This window comes from Miniopterus natalensis, chromosome 14 (assembly GCF_054644295.1).
Source record: "Miniopterus natalensis isolate mMinNat1 chromosome 14, mMinNat1.hap1, whole genome shotgun sequence".
NCBI classification, from domain to species: Eukaryota; Metazoa; Chordata; class Mammalia; order Chiroptera; family Miniopteridae; genus Miniopterus; species Miniopterus natalensis.
In genome coordinates, this window is record NC_142094.1 from 34,450,595 (window position 1) to 34,471,163 (window position 20,569).

The 20,569-nt window shown below is 42.7% G+C and overlaps 1 protein-coding gene across 2 annotated transcripts in view; it reads right to left on the minus strand.

Moving 5' to 3' along the window:
* SGMS1 (sphingomyelin synthase 1) overlaps positions 1–20,569 on the minus strand; it is a 224,697-nt gene that overhangs the window by 155,826 nt on the left and 48,302 nt on the right. The window lies entirely within an intron of this gene.

Here is a 20,569-nt window from a genome sequence, read left to right on the forward strand (position 1 = left end):
GTCATGGTTACACAATATTCTATTACACAGATGAATGATAATGGATCCATCCATCGCCTTTGGGGGGGCCATCTGGGTTGCTTCCAATGTTTAGTTTCAAACAACACTCACTAAGTATCCTCAAAGCTAAATCTCTGAACACAGCTCTAGGCATTTACTTAGAAATTACTCCTAGAAGTAGGCTCACTGAGTCCAAGGATCAACACATTGTTCTCATTTAGTCACAGGAGGCCCTGTAGACAAAACAGCCCTCTGAATCTTTTCAGTCTGCACTTCTCTCAACCTCCTGTGGTTGAATCTCCTGTCTGTTCCTGTTGCCTTTACTGCTGTTAGTCTAATAATTACCTGGTTTTCAAGATATTCAAATTCTACAGTCTACTGGACATCCTTCATCCAATAAGCTATCTGGCTTGGCATAACTTCTGAGTCCTTTAAACAAGATCTGAAGTCATCCTGTCTGTTTGTCCTTTTGTTTTTAAATTTTTATCCATCTGTCATTTCTCTGGTATCTTTAACTGAATGACTGATATGAATCACCAAATATTCCAGTACCTGTACTGACCTTATCTAATCCTTAGTTCAAATTCTCTTTGCTCCCCGCAGTAACTTTTTTTTTTTTAAATATATCTTTATTGATTTCAGAGAGAGGAAAGGAGAGGGAGAGAGAGAGACAGAAACATCAATGATGAGAGAGTCATTGATCGAGCCCACAACCCGGGCATGTGCCCTGACCGGGAATCGAACCCCGATAGCCTGGATCCTAGGTCGATGCTCAACCGCCGAGGCACACCTGGCCGGGCCCCACAGTAACTTTCTAATCCACAGTCAAAGTAACTCCAGAACAAGTGCCTCCAGATCTCACACCCTCCCCCTGCTAAGGAAGTCGGCGTGGCACCATTCCTCAGAATATGTTCTGTGGGACACTTCTTACGAGAAGGCTCATGTGGGACAGTGTTGGTGATGAAACATGGGTTCTCTGCCCCTACCCCCTCTCATGATGTAACACTTAATTTACTTACCAGCTTCGCTTATCTTTGTGGGACCAAGGTGTCAGGGGAACAACATGCAGCAGTGCTTGTTAAAATCAGTGTTTACTGAGGGGGACAGTAGCAGCAGCTCAGGGTTATTTTCTGGACCATAACTCTCGTCCACATCGTACCATCAGAAGGAGCGGGGCTGCAGAGCCGAATCCAAGAAGAGCAACAGCTTCACTGTCAGAGCACGGGTGCCATCCAGGAAGGTGGCTGGGACCACTTATTTTCCTGGCACATAATCAAGCTCAGACTGCATCTTTTAAGTCACACATACTCAATATATAGTAAATGCCTGGACTATTCTCAAGTGAGCACTGGACATGATGCAGACAAACCCAAAGAGCTCCAGTGTTTCTCACGGGGGTGCCTCTAGCATTCTGGACAGGACAGTCCTTCACTGGGCGGGGTTGTCCCAAGGACTGAGGGGCATTTAGTATCCCATGCCCTCAGGACGCTAAATGCTAGTATACACACCCCTCACTATCATCATGACAACCACAAATGTCCCCAGGGGGCAAGGGAGTAACACCACCCCACACTAAGAACCTGTTTCTACATGTTGAGATGAAATGAACATTCAGGAAAGGGCAGAAAACATTATCTGGATATGGAATTGTGCCGTGCAAGCGGCACGTGCCATAAAGGAAACGGAGGCCAAGGACACGAACAGCACAGCTAGCGCTGCCGTGAACAGGATGGGGACCCGCCACCTCCCTCGGGAGTCCCGCCCAGGGTTCAGATGTGCCGTGAACCGCTGTCCACGGACACCTGGCTCTCCGCTGTATGCTGATTATGTGACCAACACAAGCACAGCCCGTCGACACGCTCAGCCACGCCAACTTTTAGAAACCTTGTTACTGTCTCTGCCTTCCTGTTGGGGGCAAGTTTTCCCCTTGCATCCAGGGTGTCCAGGGAGGGCAGGGAACCAGCGAGAGGCGGTGACGGTGAAGGGCACTGGGGGCCTGGGCCCCTGGGCGGCTCCAGGGAACTAAGTCAGAAGCGCCGCCCTTCACACAGGACAGGCCCTCCCTCCACGGAGGGGACCAGACCTTGCCTGGTTCCTTTCCACCCAGGGCAGCTGTGGTCAAAGGGCCATTGTTCCCAGCGGACCAGTGTGTTTAAGCCTCTGGGAACAATGTCCCTTGTTGATCTTCTGTGCTCCGGCTGAGTAAGGTCACTGACTGCTTTTAACCTTGGCGACAATCAATATCTTTGCCTTTAATGTGCAGCGTTGGCGGTGGTATGTTTTCTGATGTCATTGTTATGCTCAGGTGAGACTGAAAAGGTCAGTGAAAGAGCCTCTTCTACAGATCCTGTTCAGAACTTACAAACGACGCACAATATACTAGGCATCACATGGGCATGGTTCTCAGACTTCTGGAGTTTAGAACATCTTAAAAATGCAGATTTCCAGACCTCAAAAAATCTGATTCAGTCAGCTGTGGGGACGGGAACCACCCACAGGTGTTTCTGAGACAGGTGACCCATGGGTACACCCTGTGAAACACTGCCAAAGAATGACAGTAAACTAAAAAAACTAGCATCTCCTTGACATTTTATATTCTATCTCCTTGAAATGTACTTTTTGCTAGCAAAATTAAAACATCTAGTAAATACAGAAACAAGAGATCGACTTAATTCTGAAAGAAAAACCAAGTCCCTGTTGTAAGGCCATATGGTAAGCTTATAATTAAAATTCATATTTGTTTATCATGAATTTACATTTTAGTTACCACGCAAGAGTGGCTGATCACAAGGTAAGTATTCGTTATATTAAAGCACATTAAATGTAACTATACAACCTGTTATATGGATAAGCTTTACTAAGTTTTCAGTATTTCTTACTCTAGCCTCATGAAGGACTATCTTATCTTACAGTCTGATTACCTGTAGCAGACTGGTGTGCAATCAAAGGCAGAAAGAGTTTACACAATGTGTCTAAAATCAAGACAAGAACCTAGACATCCAGAATGCTGTGCCTTTTTCCACTAGATTAGAAGTGGCAGATGGGTTTCATGCCACATGCCAATTCATATAGACCAGCAGACCAGAAGCAGCTGCGTAAAGTGCAATGCTGAGAAAGCGAGGCAGGCGGAGGGAGTGGTGATACATCAGCAATGTCTGCTATGAGCACAGGTGAGAAAAGCAGCAGCATCTGTGCATGCATACACTAGACATGCCACCTCGCGTAGTACTTAGAAGCACTGAAAATATTTATAAATACCACTACTTTCATTCCTTCACTGGACAAACAGAAGTCAGCGTCTACCATACGCTGGACACTATACTAGGTACTGGGGATATACGAATAGAGTGTAAGTACTACCAATGGGATGGACGTAACTCAATAAGGCAGTCTCTAATCTAAGGCTTTACCTGACAAAACTGTGTTTAAGGGGAGAGCAGGAAAAATAACAGAAGTCACCAAAAGTTTAAAAGGAGGGAGGAAAGTGGAAGTGAATGCTATTTCTGAGAAATGGAAACCAAGCCACCACGGCTGGATCACAGAGAGGGAAGGGGGCTAGGGAGGGCTAAGGATTGGCACCAGGTCATGTGGGACTTCGAGGTTGTGAGATCATGATTTCAATTTAAGATCAAGGAAGTTATGGAAAAGCTGGGTGATGTAGGTTTGTTTTGGTTTTGGTTTATTGAGGGGGTGGGTGTGAATTACCAGATTTGCATTTCAGAAAGAGAATGGAAGAGTCACAATGAACATACAGAGCAACTGCAGTCACCCAAGTGACCAGACCAGGAGGGTGGCAAGGAGACAGGGAGAAATGGTGGATTTGACATCACTTTGGAAGCTGAATCTACAATGACTTGGTCTGACAAAGCATATAGGGGATGACAGAAAGAGAGATCAAGAGGCAGCTCTGGTTAAAGTGCTTAGGACACACTCGTGGAAACTCTACAAGGCAGCTGGACCAACCACGGTTGGAAACCTTAAGAAAGGTTTAAGATTCAAAAATTAGGGGATCGCAGGAACAGAAGATGACAAGACCAAAAACATTATTCCTGTATCTTCTGCTTTCCAATCTAGTCAAATTTTATAGTAGTTATACTGCTACACCTGTAAAGACTTATTCCAGTAGAGACATTATCATATAAGTCTCTGATTTTCTAAATTACAGCACTTGCTGTAATTTTTAACCTCTCCTAACAACTTAATTCAAGCAACTAAAACACTCCTATTGAAAATTTTGTAAAGATTTTGCACTTTCCTGCCTTGTTAAGTATGGCACATCAACATAATTTCATCTTTCCTTAGAAATTTAATATCTTCCATTAATTCTGCTATGGTCTCAAGCCCCTCCCGGGAAGTCCCTGGCTGTGTGAATGGAGAATACCAAGCTTGGCTTGCTCTGTCATCTGTCATACTCTCAGTGCCCAGGATAGCTGTAAGTTGTCCTACTTGGAGACAAGACCAGGAGATGGGGCCAAGATCGGTGACCCTGTAATGAAGATGCTGGCCCCTGTCTGAGCCACCCACTCTGAGAGGTTCTGGGAGGAAAAGCCTTGTTTCAAATTCAATAAAAAGAAGCAGGGTGGAGCCTCCAAAAGTTGTGACTAGAACCAAACTCCAGACTCATCTACCTAAAAAAAGGACTTTGATACCTGGAGCGGACTTTTCTTTTCTGCTAAAATATACATCTCCTAGGGAGGTAGCACTAAAATTGGTAGTTACTTCACTTCAAGAGTTTCTGATTCTTTCCTGCCAACAGGTTTTAATAGGAAAAGCTCAAGGTGCCAGCTTCCAGAGGAGGAAGAGCCTACGTGTCTCACACCTTCCCCTAAAATCACCCTGGCAGAAAATGGTCATTTTTCTTCTTAAAATCCTCCCATGGCCACTACTACTAACATGAGATTCCCAAGGCACAGCTTTGAAGTTCCAGCAACCAAATTAGGCCTGTGGGAAAGAAAACTAAAGGTAACCCCACCCTATGGCTTCTGCTTTTCATTCTTCAAAGACTTGTATGGCATACAAAAGTGCGCAAACAAAACTCCCCAGGTCCTATGTGTCCAAAAACAGCCGGATGTACATTCATTATCTGCCTTAAAATAATTTTTAAAAATTCAAAAAGATCTGACAGGCATATTTGTTTATTCACAAATCATAGTTTTGAAGTGCTGCCATTCATTCAATTCTTGGGCATCTGTTTAAGCACAGATTATGAGATACCAAAGGTTGAAATAAAGGAAAAAGACTGGAACTTCTATGATACCACTAATCTGGGCTTAGAGCAGAAAACAGGCATATTTTGTCCATTAAAAAAAAAAAAAGAGGTCAAGGGAGTGAGAATTTATGAATCACGTGAGTCAAAGTAAAAGCAAAGTGCCGTAAAGTCTGTGAGAAAACAGAAACTCCTATATGTAACATATAAAAGGTATAAATCTATATATTATATATAACATATATAACATATATATTACATATGTATATGTTGCATATATTATATAAAATGTTATCTATAAATCATATACATCACAATGACATATTATAGAAAATCCCAATTTTTCTTTGTTAACTCATTTTTATTTTTCAGCAACCATTCATGCAGGGTCTTTGGTCATTGTAATATAATGACAATTGCAAAAAAAAAACTCCAAAAAACTGAAAACTAATCTCCCAGCTTTTATTGTTTTTAACATGCACTTTACCTGCTTTTCGGACCAAAGGCAGGAAGACGTCACTGTTCAGCCTTGGACCACTTCCCTCACGCACACACTGTGTGTATGATCCCAAACAGGACAATTTTAACAAGCGACATGAGGCAACCACACCTGATCTGCAGCAATCCAGACAGCGCAGGGGAGTATTATTAGCGCCTGAGCTATCCTGGAGGCCAAGTGCTGATGTTCTGCAGAGCAGTTAACATTTCAAGGCAGACTCAGACTTTTCCATTACATTATGCTCAGCTGGAAACACTGACTCTGTGGCAAGACTGGCAACCTGACTTAGGAGTGGCTCTGAAGTCTGGGGCTGAGTTTCACATCACTTGGAATCGTGGGGGGAGAGGGCAGCAGGGATGTGAGGCTGTGCACTTCAGCATGTCCACCCAGCAGGCCTGGGCTGGCTCCCAGTCCAGTTATTTTTAAAAGCCAAGGTAAGTAGATATACATATTAGACATCTAGTTGTCAAAAATTACCAACCATCAGAATAAAATGGTTTGGGGTAAAAAAACAAATCTGCAAGTAAAGCAGAAAATCATCCCACTGACTGTAGGGAAAAGGAGTTTCTGTAGGGACCAGCCTTCATTTGAGTGACTCCTGAAACAAAGTGTGACTAACGTTCCACTGGTAGAGGCGGCAGCGGAGAGAATGGGTTGAGGGCGCATTCTCAGGAAGAAAATACTCTTCTGGATGTGGAGGTTCTGATATATTTGTTTCTCAAATGTCTGCTATACTCACACATGCTGACATAAGTTGTAGGAAAGTAATAACAACAATGGTATCAGGTAACAGTTACTGAATGCAAGGAGTATCTGAAGTGCTTTACTGTCCCATTTCACAGGCGAGGAAACTGAAGCACAGACCATGAATTAAGTACCCAGGTCACACAGGGAGGCCTGGAAAAGACGAACCAGGGCCTGCCTCACAAACGCCATCACTAACCTAGAAGCCAGAGCTCTAAGCAAGGGAATTCCACGCCTGTCCACCTAAGTGCTATGAACCCAGACGCTCTTGCTTCAGTAAGGGAAGCAGGTTTAAGGGCCCTCCTCGCTTCATCGGCATGTGTTTCCATCTCAAAGGTAGAGCTTCAGCTGCAACTAAGTTGACTTTTTGCTCAAATTCAGCTTTTTCCTTAATAGCAAGTTTACATCAAAAGCTTTTACTGAAAAGCTAAGAACAATGTATCGGGTCTAACTGGAAAGTCCAAGAGAAGCGAAATAGGTCCTTTGCGTACCAATCAGCTACAATACCATCTTGCAGTCTCAGAGGGTGAAAGGCCTTGAACGTGTGAAATAAACAGAAAAGCAGAAGGCACACGCGGCCCGGGCTGCTGCGGGGTGCTCACAGCGCAGCGTTCCCCTTAACAGCAGCTCAGTCCAAACACGCCGCAAGCCCCAGGGAGCAGGACGTGCTGCAAACACCTTCTCGTTTGCAAACGTGAAATGTGTGCCATTTCTTTCACTGATGTGTTCAACCTATTGAAACGACCTTCATCTTCAGTTTGCAGCTGGTAAATAACTTGGTTAAGTTATTCATAGTTTCTGTCTGAAAGAGAAGGAAAATGCACTTGGCCTTGGTGGATGCAGCATGTGACCAACATCAGTAAAGTGAAGGAAAGGGGCGTGACTTGAGGATGACAAGGCAGCTATTTCACTGAAGCACGTGCAGAACATCAACCTACCTACCCAGGCCAAGCTTCGTAATATTAAAGGGAATCGCAGCGCCCTCCCCCTCCCGACCCTCACCCCCTCCCCCAGCCACGGCACACTGGAAATTCCTAGCATTAGAGGATGCAGAGAAAGTGACCATCCTCCGCAGTGCTTTTAAATACGTCTTTTCCTTCCAGGTTTCTAGAGGCAGTGAGCTCAGAAAGAGGTGTTGGTGTGTCCCCTGGTTGGGGATTCTGTTGGTCGATGATGCAGGAGGAGCCCAAATGATTTTCTTTCTTTTGGTTCTGCTTCAGAAAAGGTTTGCTTGCTTAAAAAAAAAAAAAAAAAAAAAAATAGCACTCTGTGCTCTGCAGCAACAAACAGAAGGCATAGCCACTGCAGTAAAACCCACGGAGATGGGGGTGTACAGGCAGACTTTCACAGGGACTCTGCTTAGAACGCGCGGCTCTTGCATCGCATCCTTACACCACCTGAGAGCGTCATGAGGCAGATATTTCTATCCTCATTTTACACATAAAAAATAACTTGAATTTCTCTTTAATGTAATGTTGTTTCCACCCCAAAGAGGGTATCGCTGTTCAGAAAAGAGCCCAACAGAGGCCCCTCGTGATAGGAAACTGCCAGTGGACACAAAGGAGGACGCTCAGGCTCACTGAATTAATTGACTCTCACTTAAAGAAAAATGGCGTGGAAATGAGGCCCAGGAGGGCCATTCGCTGTTTCTCTTGAACCAAACACACACATCACAACATTTGAGGCTGGCTGATTCAATACAAAAACAGGACTCTACTTCAGAATCAGTGATTTGTGTCCAAAAACATTTTAGGAGTAAGAGGGCGATTTTTAAAAAGTTCAGGTCATACCACTGATTGGGTGAATTTGCTTCCCTTTTTATAAAGCATGTAGATTAAGGTATAGTAGCATTTGCCTCCTAGTTATATGCAAAAGAAATGACAAGTTGAAAATGCCAGCAACCAATGAAAACAAGGAAGAGGTCCCAGGATTATTTTCTCCACATGACCTTGGCTCAGTGAGAGTCTCTCTATGCCATGAATTATCTCAGAAGAACCACAACTTTTCAAATAAACCACCAAAAGAGGAGAAAGCAGGAAGTTCAACAGGAAATAATTTTGAAATTGACTAGAGACAGCCTATGAAAACCAAATTAAAAATTCATATTCCATTAACTCGGACTGTGTGACATTCCAGCTGGGTAGAGTTCAAGTTCACCTCTGACTCGTCTCCAAGAAAAGGAAACCATACACTTAGTAATTACCACACGACCGTGTACATATTTTAGGACCTGTATTTTTTATTGCTTTAAGTTTATTGCTTGTAAGCAGACAGATTGCTTAATCGTTAATTCCCCATTATAAAAAAAAAAAAAGAGCATATGCAGACACCTTCGGTGAGCTAATAACGATGGTCCCTTGGGGGTCCTGCATTTCTTGGCTATTCCTCCAGGCTCCAGTGAAGTAACCACAAGTTCTGACCCCTCTATCTAATCTGTGTGTAGCTGACAAACTAACCATCCTAAATCACTGCTTTTATCAGCTCTTACACACCTCTCCTGCCACAGTCAGAAAGACTCGGCCTGGTTCTCAAGGCCAACACATGGGCCCTACCCTTATTTCCTACTGCCCTTCCTTCCCAGCCCTCCACTCCAGCCAGACTCATGTGCCATGAACACTGCCCTCCTTGACTGAGGAAGGCACACTGCCTCTCTCCCGCCTGAAATGCTCATCAGCCTGGGAGGCCATCCTACTGCCTCACTCAGGCTGGCCACCTGCTCCCCTCACCCGTCTTCCTCAGCCTCCTTTGGCAACGTTTTCCTCTGCCCACACCCTAAATGGACACCCATCTCCATGACCCCGTCCCTGTTCCCTTCTTCATCCAAGGACTAGCAGGCTGTGAGGGACAGCGCACGGAAGGGCTGTGGGTTCAATTCCTGGTCAAGGGCACATACCCGGGTTGCAGGTTCAATCTCCGGCCCCAGTCGGGGCACATGCAGGAGGCAGCCAATCAATGTGTCTCTCACATCGATGTTTCTCTCTCTATCCCTCCCTCGCTCCCTTCCACTCTCTCTAAAAATCAACAGAAAAAACATATCCTTGGGTGAGGATTAAAATATTTTATTTTCACTGTCACATATCATCATTTAATTTTGTATGTTTGTCTTCGTTTTGTTCTTTCTAATCAATTCCACATGTATTTAAATTATTAAGTAATACAAAGTCAGTTAAGAAATACGCCATGCCTTCAAGACAAGCGGGTAATAAGTAGCTGAACTGACACATCCTACAGCATGTTTAGGAACTTCATGCATGTTAACAGGTATAGGCTTTAAAGTGGAAAGTTTCATAATCAACGAAGTCTGAGGAATTCTGGGTTCAACTAAGCTAAGCAGCTTTCTTTGTCACAGGAATTTTCAAAGCCTTCATTGTACATTGTGAATTTCCTTTAAAAGGAATATATTATTCAATAACTCTCAAATCTGTTTGGCCATGGAATTTTTTCACATTTTTAGCATCTGTGTCCTGCAGAACAGTTAGGGAATTGTTGAAATTAAGCATCAGTTAAGGAATTGTTGAAATTAAGCATACTCCTACAAGGAAGACTGAAAATTTCAGTTCTTTCTACAGTGGTAGGCTGAATAATGGTCCCCCAAAAAACACCCATGTGCTAAACCCTGGAATTTGTGAATGCTGCCTTGTATAGCCAAAAAAAGAGAGCATTTTGCAGGTATTGAGTAAGTTAAGGATCTTGAGATGGGGAAATTATCAGGATGGGCCCTAAATGCAATCAAAGGTATCCTTATAAAAGGGAGGCGGAGGGTGATCTGACACAAGACACAAGAAAAGGCAAAATGACCAGGAGGTGGAGACTGTAATAATGCAGCCACATGCCAAGGAATGTTAGCGGCCACCACCATAAACTAGCAGAAGGAAGGAATAGCTTCTCTCAGCCCTACCAACACCTTGATTTCAGCCTGGTGAAAATGATTTGGGATTTGTGGCCTTGAGAACTGAAAGAAAATAAATCTATGTTGTTTAAGTCACCAAGTTTGTAATACTTTGTTACAGCAGCCTTAGGAAACTAATACAGCCACAATGCCAATCATGGTGCAGTATTTTTTGCTGGCATTAAATATTCTGAAATGAAGTCAAATTAGCCTTGTCCATAATTAGGCCACAATTAGCCTTGGCTAGTGAGGTTTCATCACCCACTAAGGGAAACAGTATAAGTCAGTGGTTAGGCTAAACCACCTGGGTTCAAATGCCAGCTCTAACATTTACAAGTTAATTGCATGACCTTGGTCAAGGTGTTTATACTGTGACTTAGCTGTCTCATCTATAAATGGGGCTATATTCATAGAGTTACTTTGTGGATTAGATGAGATCATGTATAAAAAGCATTTAGACCTGCTATGCAATAAGCACTCAGTAAATGAAAATAACTATTACATGATAGTACTATTGCTGTTTAGAGGCCAAAAAATCCACTTCTACCCCAAGCTAATAAATCTCATATTCTTTTACTCTCAGTTTGACAAACTATACATCTTTACCCAATTTCTAGCTTAGGATATTTAAATGACCTCAGCAAGGTAAGGCAAGTGGAAAAGTTTATGCTTGCCTCTCTGAATCACAGCTTTTGGGAATCTGAATTGATTAATTATGACAGCTAATAGCTCTAAGACATGTGCGTAATGTCATGTATTAAATTCATGTCACTTAATAAAAGGTCTAAAGCTACTCTTTTTTCCATGGGTTCTCTATATTAGGTCAAAGTGCCAACAAAGACCTATTTTCTTAATTATTAAGCTGTTGTGGCTCCATCTGTTAGTCTTCATCTTAATACTTGGTTATGCTCAGAGCAACAAATGAAATTATTCTGATAGGTCCCTATACAGGAATGACACATGGCACCTGAAATCAGCAAAGGAGATGAAGGGTCTTGGTATAATGTGCCAAGCACGTCAGCCATCTCTTGGTCTCTCCCCATCTACCACTATTCTCCATGGACAACCTCAGTGCCACTTGCTGCTACATCCTACAGCACAGCCAGCCTACATGGGTGACTAAAAAGCTTTCATACAACATGACCGATCATAAATATTGGTTCACCATTGGTCACAAGCTGCTTGAGACTCCTAAAGCCTTTAAAAGCCTCCTACTAAAATGGAGGTATCCTTAGGAAAGTTAGTATTCTAATTCTTAATTAGGACTCAGTGGTGTAAAGGAGTAAAGGTAGGGCTGACATAAGAGGTAGAAAGATTCTGAAAAAGGATATGGGAAAAGCATACCACTTTCACTATTCTTTCGGGTGTCACAATCAAGAATTCTGAAGAAAATTGTGGCTCAAGTCTATCTATATATTCTCTAGAATCCTGGTGAAGTAGGATGGGACATAAAGACTAGTATTTGCATGAAATTTCAGTAGATACCACAAGAAAAGGGATCAAGATCTCTTTAGGACACTGGAACTAAGAACCTCCAACAAAGGTTTTGAAAAGAGGCCTCCTCAACTTCTGGGGGTTGTCCCAAGTAGACAGAGCACCAATAGAGCATAAGAGACAGAAGACAGATGGACAGATCTCCCTCGCTTCAACAAGAGTCACAACCACAAGAGCTGCCAGGTCATATAAGGGCAAGGATGAAAAAAAGAGTGACATCAACACCACTAACAAATTTCCCACCCGCTTGACCCCTAAATGTGAGTCCAAGTCAGTCTGCCTCGTGAGGGGCGGCCAAGAAGCAACAGCTGGGGCCAGGAGGCAGCTGGGCAGAGATCAGCTCTAAGGACTAGGATTAAAAGAACTTAGAAGGTGTTGAGTCATCCTTGGAGAGCCCAGAGAAAAGCGGGAACTCAGCAAGGAGCACAGGCAGTGGGGGTCTCAGGGCACAGCTGCTGGGAGTTCGGAATCTCTACCCTGATTCCTGCACCGCTGGCTGTACGACACCAGCAACTGAGAGCTTCAGAGGCACAAGTGACACTAACAAGTTATGGTAGAAACTACCCCAATTAAGGGGCTGTGGAAGGTAACAAAAATAAGTCACGCCTCTGGCCACATTCAAGAAAGAGAGATAATACCCTCCCTTGGTAGCTACAAATAGATGCACAATCACACAGCGCATGTGTCATAAACACACACAGTCAAGATGCCCTGGTCTGTCAACCAGGGAAAGACCACACTGGGACACACACAACCTCACTAAGACCTGCTAATTCAGAAAAGCAAGCTGAAACTAAGAAAGTTTAAATGTTAAGAGATTTTTAAGAACCCTTCGTTTTTAAATTTTCAAACCGAGGTTGTAAGCCCAAATGCCAATGGAGCAAGGCATAAAGGACAAATGGTTCAACCAGCGGGTATGAGAAACCAGAAGGTGCACACGTCATCCAAAGGGACTGCCACCTCTCAGCCCAAGCCAACTGTCACCACGGGGAGTGTGGGCCAGGAGCAGGCTGCAACAGTCTCTGGGCAGACTGACATGTGATGGTTCAGGGGCTGGACCGCAGGGCCCATTTAGGCAATCACAGGGCCACTGGCTCCCTGGTTGCTTTTCTTTTTTTTTTCTTTTTTTTAAAAATATATCTTTATTGATTTTAGAGAGGAAAGAGAGGGAGAGAGAGAGACAGAAACATCAATGATGAGAGAGTCATTGATCGAGCCCACAACCTGGGCATGTGCCCTGACCGGGAATCGAACCCTGATCGCCTGGATCCCAGGTTGACGCTGAACCGCTGAGCCACGCCCGGCTGGGCAGTTGCTTTTCTTTTAAGATAAAAGTCAAATGAGTGAATAAAATTGAGTTCCAAGGAATATAAATTAAGAAGTGAAAGTCCTTCCTTGTTCCTCCCCCAATTGTTAGCACATTAGATCACTATGTATCCTTTTTCTAGACACACAAGATGTTCTACAAGTTGCTTTTTTCACGCAACAATATGTCATGGACATCCTTCCACGTCAGTACATTCAGATCTACTGCATTCCTTTTACCAAGCCCAGAGTCAGAATACAGAATTTCAATACAGGGAGATAACCCAAGAGCCTCTAGGCCAATCCCTTCTGCTTAACAGATGGGCTCCCCAGAGGTCCTGGACACCTCTAACCCCAGGAAAGCAGCCAGGCCCCCCCACCATGGGGCCACGCCAGCAGGTGTCACTACCATCACACCAGCATCTTGGCTTTCCAAAAAAGCCAAGCAAAAAGGCAAAGCTTCCCATGTGGTAGCAAGAAGCAAGAAGGGAGATAAAAGTCTCTTACAGTAATGGAATGTAATCAGTTGACGAACCTCACATCCATCAACCTTATTTTTTTAATTAGCAACCATCTAGAGTCACTCAAAATGCATCCAAGTTACTAAATTAGAATTCACTTAGCAGTCATATCCTTCCTGTTTCTAAAACACACTGGAAGTGGAGTTAACTGAGATTTTTGTGGAGTTCACCATTTCCCTGACTCGAAGCCTTAAAGAAAAGGGCAGGAGCTGGCTCATAAACTGTCTCCCCCGGCCAGCTAGCAGATGCCAATCACTGGCCTCCTGGGTAACCCCAGAGCTGCACTAGTGGAATAAAGGATGCGGTCAAGGTCTCTGCTTCAAAGACCATCCTTATGTAAGGAAATATTTACAGAAAGGAAGAACTGTAAACTTCATATCCATAATATTAATTCTGTTAGTGACTCAAGGTACTGCAAAGCTAATTAAGTATTCAGACCTTCAGAAACTCCAGTATAGCTCCCAGATATAGAAAAAGCTCTCTGTTTAAAGATATAAATTCCCCTGGCTGGCTTGTTTCAGTGGTTGAGCATCGACCTATGATCCAGGAAATCGTGGTTCGATTCTGGTCCGTGCCCCGTCGTAGGCTCAATCCCTAGTAGGGGGTGTGCAGGGGGCAGCTGATCAGGGATTCTTTCTCATCATTGATGTTTCTATCTCTCTCCCTCTCCCTTCCTCTCTCTGAAATCAATAAAGATATATTTTAAAATAAATAAATTAAATTAAATAATAAATAAAGATATAAATTCCCTGGAGGCCAAAGCCTCCCTGCATGGCCAACTTTCAAAACATTTTAGGAAACTTGACCTGAAATTAAAATCAGCATTTCAGTGAGGGTTACTTAGAGCCTTTGAGAAACTATATTTCTGATAAACAAAAACTGCAGAATTAAGTTATTCTCGAGTCCTGTTAATACAATTTGCTTTAAAAAAGAAATACTTAGGGCTGATTTTTTTCCTGGTCATCTTTATCTTACCTGAACAAAAACACCGTCTACCTATTGCCATGCTAGAAAGAGGGAATATTACAGATTGCTCTCCTTTTCCTCTCTTCCATTCCCAAATGAGATCCATCAGGAACATACCCCAACCACCCTGTCTCTTGACTCCTTTCCTCTCTAACCCCTTGGTTTAGGTTCTTACCAAATCTCAGGGAGACCATGGTAAAAGCCTCCTAATTCATTTTCTGTCGCCAGTCTTTCCCCTCTCCCATTTGTTCCCTACAAAACTGCCTGAGTAATCTTGAAAATTCACTCATTCGACAAATATTTACAGAACCCCGCTATTCGACAGGCACTGTGCCAGGCACTGAGGATAAAGCAGGTGCACCATTAAGCCCTTGCCCACAGGACCACCCCAAGGTGGTGTCAGATAAGTGATCAGGGCCTTGGAGAAAAAGGAAGCAGGCAGGGGAAGGGAGTGCTTGGAAAATGGGTTATTCTATCTAAGTCGTCAGCAAAGGCTTCATTCCAAAAGGGGCATGTGATCATGTCCTGACAGAAGGGGAAGGGACAAAAGTGTCAGGGGAAGAGTATTCCAGGTGGAGAGGACAGATCCATCACAGGAGCACACGCCTGGTACATATGAGGATGACAAGGAGGCCAGAGTGGCTGGCGCACAGTGAGCAGAGGGACAGAGGTGCGATCAGAGGGCAGGCACAAGGGGCTGTGCAGCAAACAACGACAACTGGGAGATCATCTGGAGTAAAATGGAAGGAACTCCTTCCCAGAATTTCTTGGGAAATTTATAGTTCTTCAGAATACTGAGAAAAAACAGTCAAGAAATAGGGGGAAAGTATTATAATTCTCCTGCTTGCCTAGCAATCAACACAGGATCCACTGACATCAAGTTCAAAGCAAGAGGAGGAAATGCTGACATACGCAGGTGAAGGGTAAGGCCAACGTTTCTGAGGACTGGGCCAGGAGCACATAGAAGCAAAGCTGCCCCATTCTGCTCAGTCTTACTCATAGCTCTTACCATGTCCTAAGTGTGTGTGTGTGTGGTCCTGTCTGCTGCCAATGCTGAGTCAATCTTGCAAATAAAGTTAATATAAGTGAGCTGTGTACAGTATGCTTTATACAAATCCTGACTCTATGCAGTCCTGTTAATCTTGCTAGAAGATCCGAATGTTGACATTATTCAAACACTACCAGAAAGTGTTCAGAAGCATTTCCAGTGTTTGAATATCAGTGTAAGGTACTAAACTTAGTCTTTCTTATTTACTAAACAATTTGTTAGATATCTGTAATAATGAGTAAAGAGTAACAAGAATATTGAAAGTATTTTAAGAAATAGAAAGTAAATAAATTAGCTTTCTACTAGATATGTTTTAAATGTTATAAAAATTTTAATAAAAAGAGGAAAAATTAAAGAAAAATGTGTTTTAACAGAAGAAATGCAAAGAAAAGATGTAAATGTTGTAGAAATCAGACTTGATCTAAAATCTGAACTAGAAAAAAAATCAATTTCAACAGCAAAATCAAATCAAGGCAACCAGAAAAAAAGTTTTATTGTTATAAAAGAAAATGAGTTTATATGTGCTTAGGAAACCTAAATGTTTTATAACAAGCAGTAAGCATGCCTGCCCTTTGTTCCAGAAACACTCTATCGTCCAAGGCTATTCACTGCACAAACGAGGCAAACCAGTGTCTCTACTCCCAAGAGAAACCCATGGGAACGGCCTCCCAGTTGCAGGCAGGTTAACAGGAAAAAAGACAGAGGGAGAGAGTAGAACTTGGTAAGTATTAGGGTTATAAAGGTAACTAACACAGACTTACTAAGTGCCAGACACTATTACAGCAAATTAATGTACATTTATTTAAATAATCCTCACAGCCACCCAATGAGACAGGTACTATTATTACCTCTGACCATCTTAAAAGTGAAGAAACTGAGGCACAGAGAAATCAAGCTACTTGTCACACAGCTACTAAGAGGTGGAGCCTGATTTAAATCTGGATTCTAATTCTAGGTCTATGCTAGTAACCACTACACTTTCCTGCTTCTATGCTCCTCATGTGGACCCTACAATTTTATGTGGCTGGCAACTTTATGTGCCAAACGGTTCCATGAACTCTCACTAACATCATCATCCATCATTATTATGATTACTGTTTACCTGCTTATTTTTTAAATTATAAGGACATTTTATTTAAAGGCACACACAAGCTTTCACCTCCATTTTATTTATATTATATTATATATATATATACACATACACATTAAAAATAAATTTCTACCATGTGAGATGTTGCTCCTTTTACATGCCTTGGTGTATGATCAGCCCATGTTTGTTTATTATCAATTGACCTTATGATTCTAAGCACTTAATGTGTGCCCAATGCATGAAAGTATATAATTCCCAGACTGGAAGCTTCCTGCCATAAAAAACAAGTTACTCCTGTCTTCTTAACTTGCGTGCCTGAAATATCCCAGGTAAGCAACTTGGCATGAGCCAAACACCATCATGAAAAATGGCATCTGGCATCTCTCCTGATTAATTGGAGAACTGGATTCTGTCTGTGTTTAAGAACATGAAATTTCAAGGCCTTGAACCTAATATTACCGCATTAGTGTAAGTACATATTGGTCTGGAAGCTATTGAGGACTGCCCTGCAACAATCCACTCAGACAACTGTGACCTAAAACTGGCCATGATGCTAAGGCAAACTGGTTAACATGCCACAGGTACACATCACATATCAAGGACCTGTTACTAAAACAACAAAGTTTGAGTAAGGAAGAGCCTTAAATGTTGTTTTACTGACCATAATCTTTCACTTTAACTTGCTTTTGCTTCTTTGAGCAATATCAGTATCCAAACCAAGCTGCACAACCCCGCAGGTTGCCCCCATCCAGCTGCCAGAGGTACAACCAGAACTGTCAACCCAAGTCATTTGCAATCACTGGTCTTCTACGTGTGCTGCAGCATCTGTTATCCCGCCCACAAAAGCAGTCACGTACAAGGGACACCCAGCCTGCTTTTGGTGTGAAGGAGAAAAACAGAGGATTAAACAGAGCTATCCTGGCCAACTCTCTGAATACGAAAGATCTATCTATCAGGTATATTAGAATTAAAACCTTTTTATTGGTAAGGAAAATGAACCCTAAAGAAGTCCAAGGTCACATAGGTCTGTCTGAGTGTAAATTAGTACCCAGTATACATTGTTTATTGTCAGTAGAGTTTCAGCAGGTTTTCTCAACAGCCTGTGCTGCCCAAAGGCCACATGAAGCACTTTCACCAGCAGAGAGGAATTAAGCTTCCCATTTGCTGAGCTCTGGGTAGATACTCACACCATGGAGTGGGTGCTTACTAGCCATGCAGGTCACAAGGTATCTTCAGTGTATGTCCCATCACTTAGAAGTTCCTAAAAACAAAACCCATTCTCTCCTATGCAAAACTATAAGGAGTTTCAATTCAGCTCTGTAAACAGGAGGAGGAAGCATCTGACACCTCTCCCTTAAACACAAGAAAGAACAGTGTGTTAGGACAGAAGAAAGAAAAAAGCAGGTATAAACAGCTCAGCAAGAACGTGGTTTCTTGCCCAGCCAGCATGGCTCAGCGCTTGAGCATAGACGTAGGATCCAGGAGATTGCAGTTCAATTCCCAGTCAGGGCACATGACCAGATTGTGGGTTCGGTCCCCAACAGAAGGTGTGCAGGAGGCAGCTGATCAATGACTCTCTCATTATTGATGTTTCTATCTCTCTCTTCTCTCCCTTCCTCTCTCTGAAATCAATAAAAACACTTTTTTTTTCAAAAAAGAATGTGGCTTCTTTTTTAAAAAAAAAACACATATCTTTATTGATTTCAGAAAGAGGAAAGGAAGGGGGAGAGAGGGAGATAGAAACATCAATGATGAGAGAGTCATTGATTGGCTGCCTAGCCCACAACCCAGGCATGTGCCCTGACCGGGAATCGAACCCCGATCTCCTGGATCCTAGGTCGATTCTCAACCGCTGAGCCACGCCCCACTGGGCAGAATGTGGTTTCTTTGTGGGAACATTTACAATTTTTCCTTCAGTTGTTACATAAACATATATTCATGCATATACATTTGTACAGATGTGTGACTGTGTTGTTGAATGTTTTTTCTTACTGATTTTAGCAAAACAACTGCCAGGTTTTAATGCCAGGCACTGAGAAAGTGAGGAAAGAATATTGTCACTGACAAGTATAAGTCGAATCAATGGAGTAAGAGGCACTCTCCACACATTCCCGGTGGCCCAGCCCTTTCAGCAGAGATCTGACAACCACCACAAAAGCATCATACCCTCTGACCCAGGAATCCCATTCCTTACACATCATCATCATTTCAGTGAATTTCCCTTCACTTTTCATATTGTGTTACACACAGCTGTGAGCATGGTCCACGTATATTTTCTGTATCCTGCTACACAGTTTTCCTAACAGTTATTGGTAAAGGCTGCATTTCATTACTTGGCAAGCGAACACAATCATTGGCATAGAAGAGTCTCACTTGTGTCAGTTAATCTTTTTATGTTATAATCACACCTTGTTAGTCAAGAATAGTCTCTGAGCACTGAGGCTAAGCAGAGCTTCATACATTTTAGTGATTATATTGGACAGATAGAAACTTTTAAACCCATAGTTTAAGAACCAGTTAACTGGTACAGTCAATAGGAACAAAATAAGACTAGGAGTGAAAAGGCTTGGTTTCTGAACCTTGAACTACTGAAATGACCTCAGGCAAATCAAAATTTCTTTGAGTCTGTTTTTTCACCTCTGATATGGCATGTGAGTATTTACTACATGTTGGATGCTGGTCAAGCATTCTGCATATCGTTAGAATCCCATAACAACACCATGAAGTAGGTATCACTACCCTCATTTGACAGCTGAGGAAACTGAGGCACAAGGTTATACAGTTAACATCAACTGGCAGAGCAAGAATAGAACACAGGCCGTCTGAGTTCAGAACTTGCTGCTGGATTAGAGGATTTCTGGGTTCCCTTCCAGCTCAAACCCTCTGTGACTGACATTTCAGGAATGAGTTGGGCTTAGGTAGCCACATTTATGCCAGTTTTTTGTAGTTGATCAACACCCTTGACAAGTAACAAATCCTTTATCTTCAAACACTGAAAAATTTAAAGCAGCTACCAAACACATTGACTTTAAACAGTGACTTTAATGAAAGGTGACCCTAAAACAAACTAGAAATCCCATATGGCATTTCAAATGCTTCTTGACAATTCCACTGTCCGCTGACATAGGAAGAACTAAGTTATCAGCTAAACTGAAAGGCAGAAGGATGCCAGATTTACAAAAAAAATTTTTTAAAAAATTGCTTTTGGGATGAATTAGACTAGAAATATAACTACAACCAGTTTCAAGGCTCACTAGCTGGTCTCTGCTCACTAATATTTCAGATGGGCCTCTCCCCACTGAGGACTCTAGTTTACCTGCTTGCTACTCCACAAAGAGAGATTGCAGTGACAACTCCAGGCCACCAGAGAGCATATCTCATCTGAGTTCAGAACATTTGCACAAAAGGAGTGACTTAAAATTTGAGACTCTTGCAATGAGTGTGAAACACCATCCTAGTTTACCTGCATTTCTTTCTTTTTAAACATAATCTTTTTCTAAATATGTTTTTTAAATTGATTTGAGAGAGAGGAAGGGAGAGGAAGAGAGAGTGAAACATCTATGAGAAAAATATCAATTGGCTGCCTCTTGTACTCCCCCTACTGGGGATAGAGCCCCCAACCCGAGTGGGAATCATGGTGCATGGGACTATGCTCAACCAACTGGGCCACACTGACAAGGGCTACCTGCATTTCTTTGTTTCAGATCAACAGGTAAGTCTGAGGCCCATCCCTTCTGTTCTTCCTTCTTTCCAGTCCCATTCTCTCCCTAATCCAAGATTCCTGGCCTCAACGCCCATAGACTATGG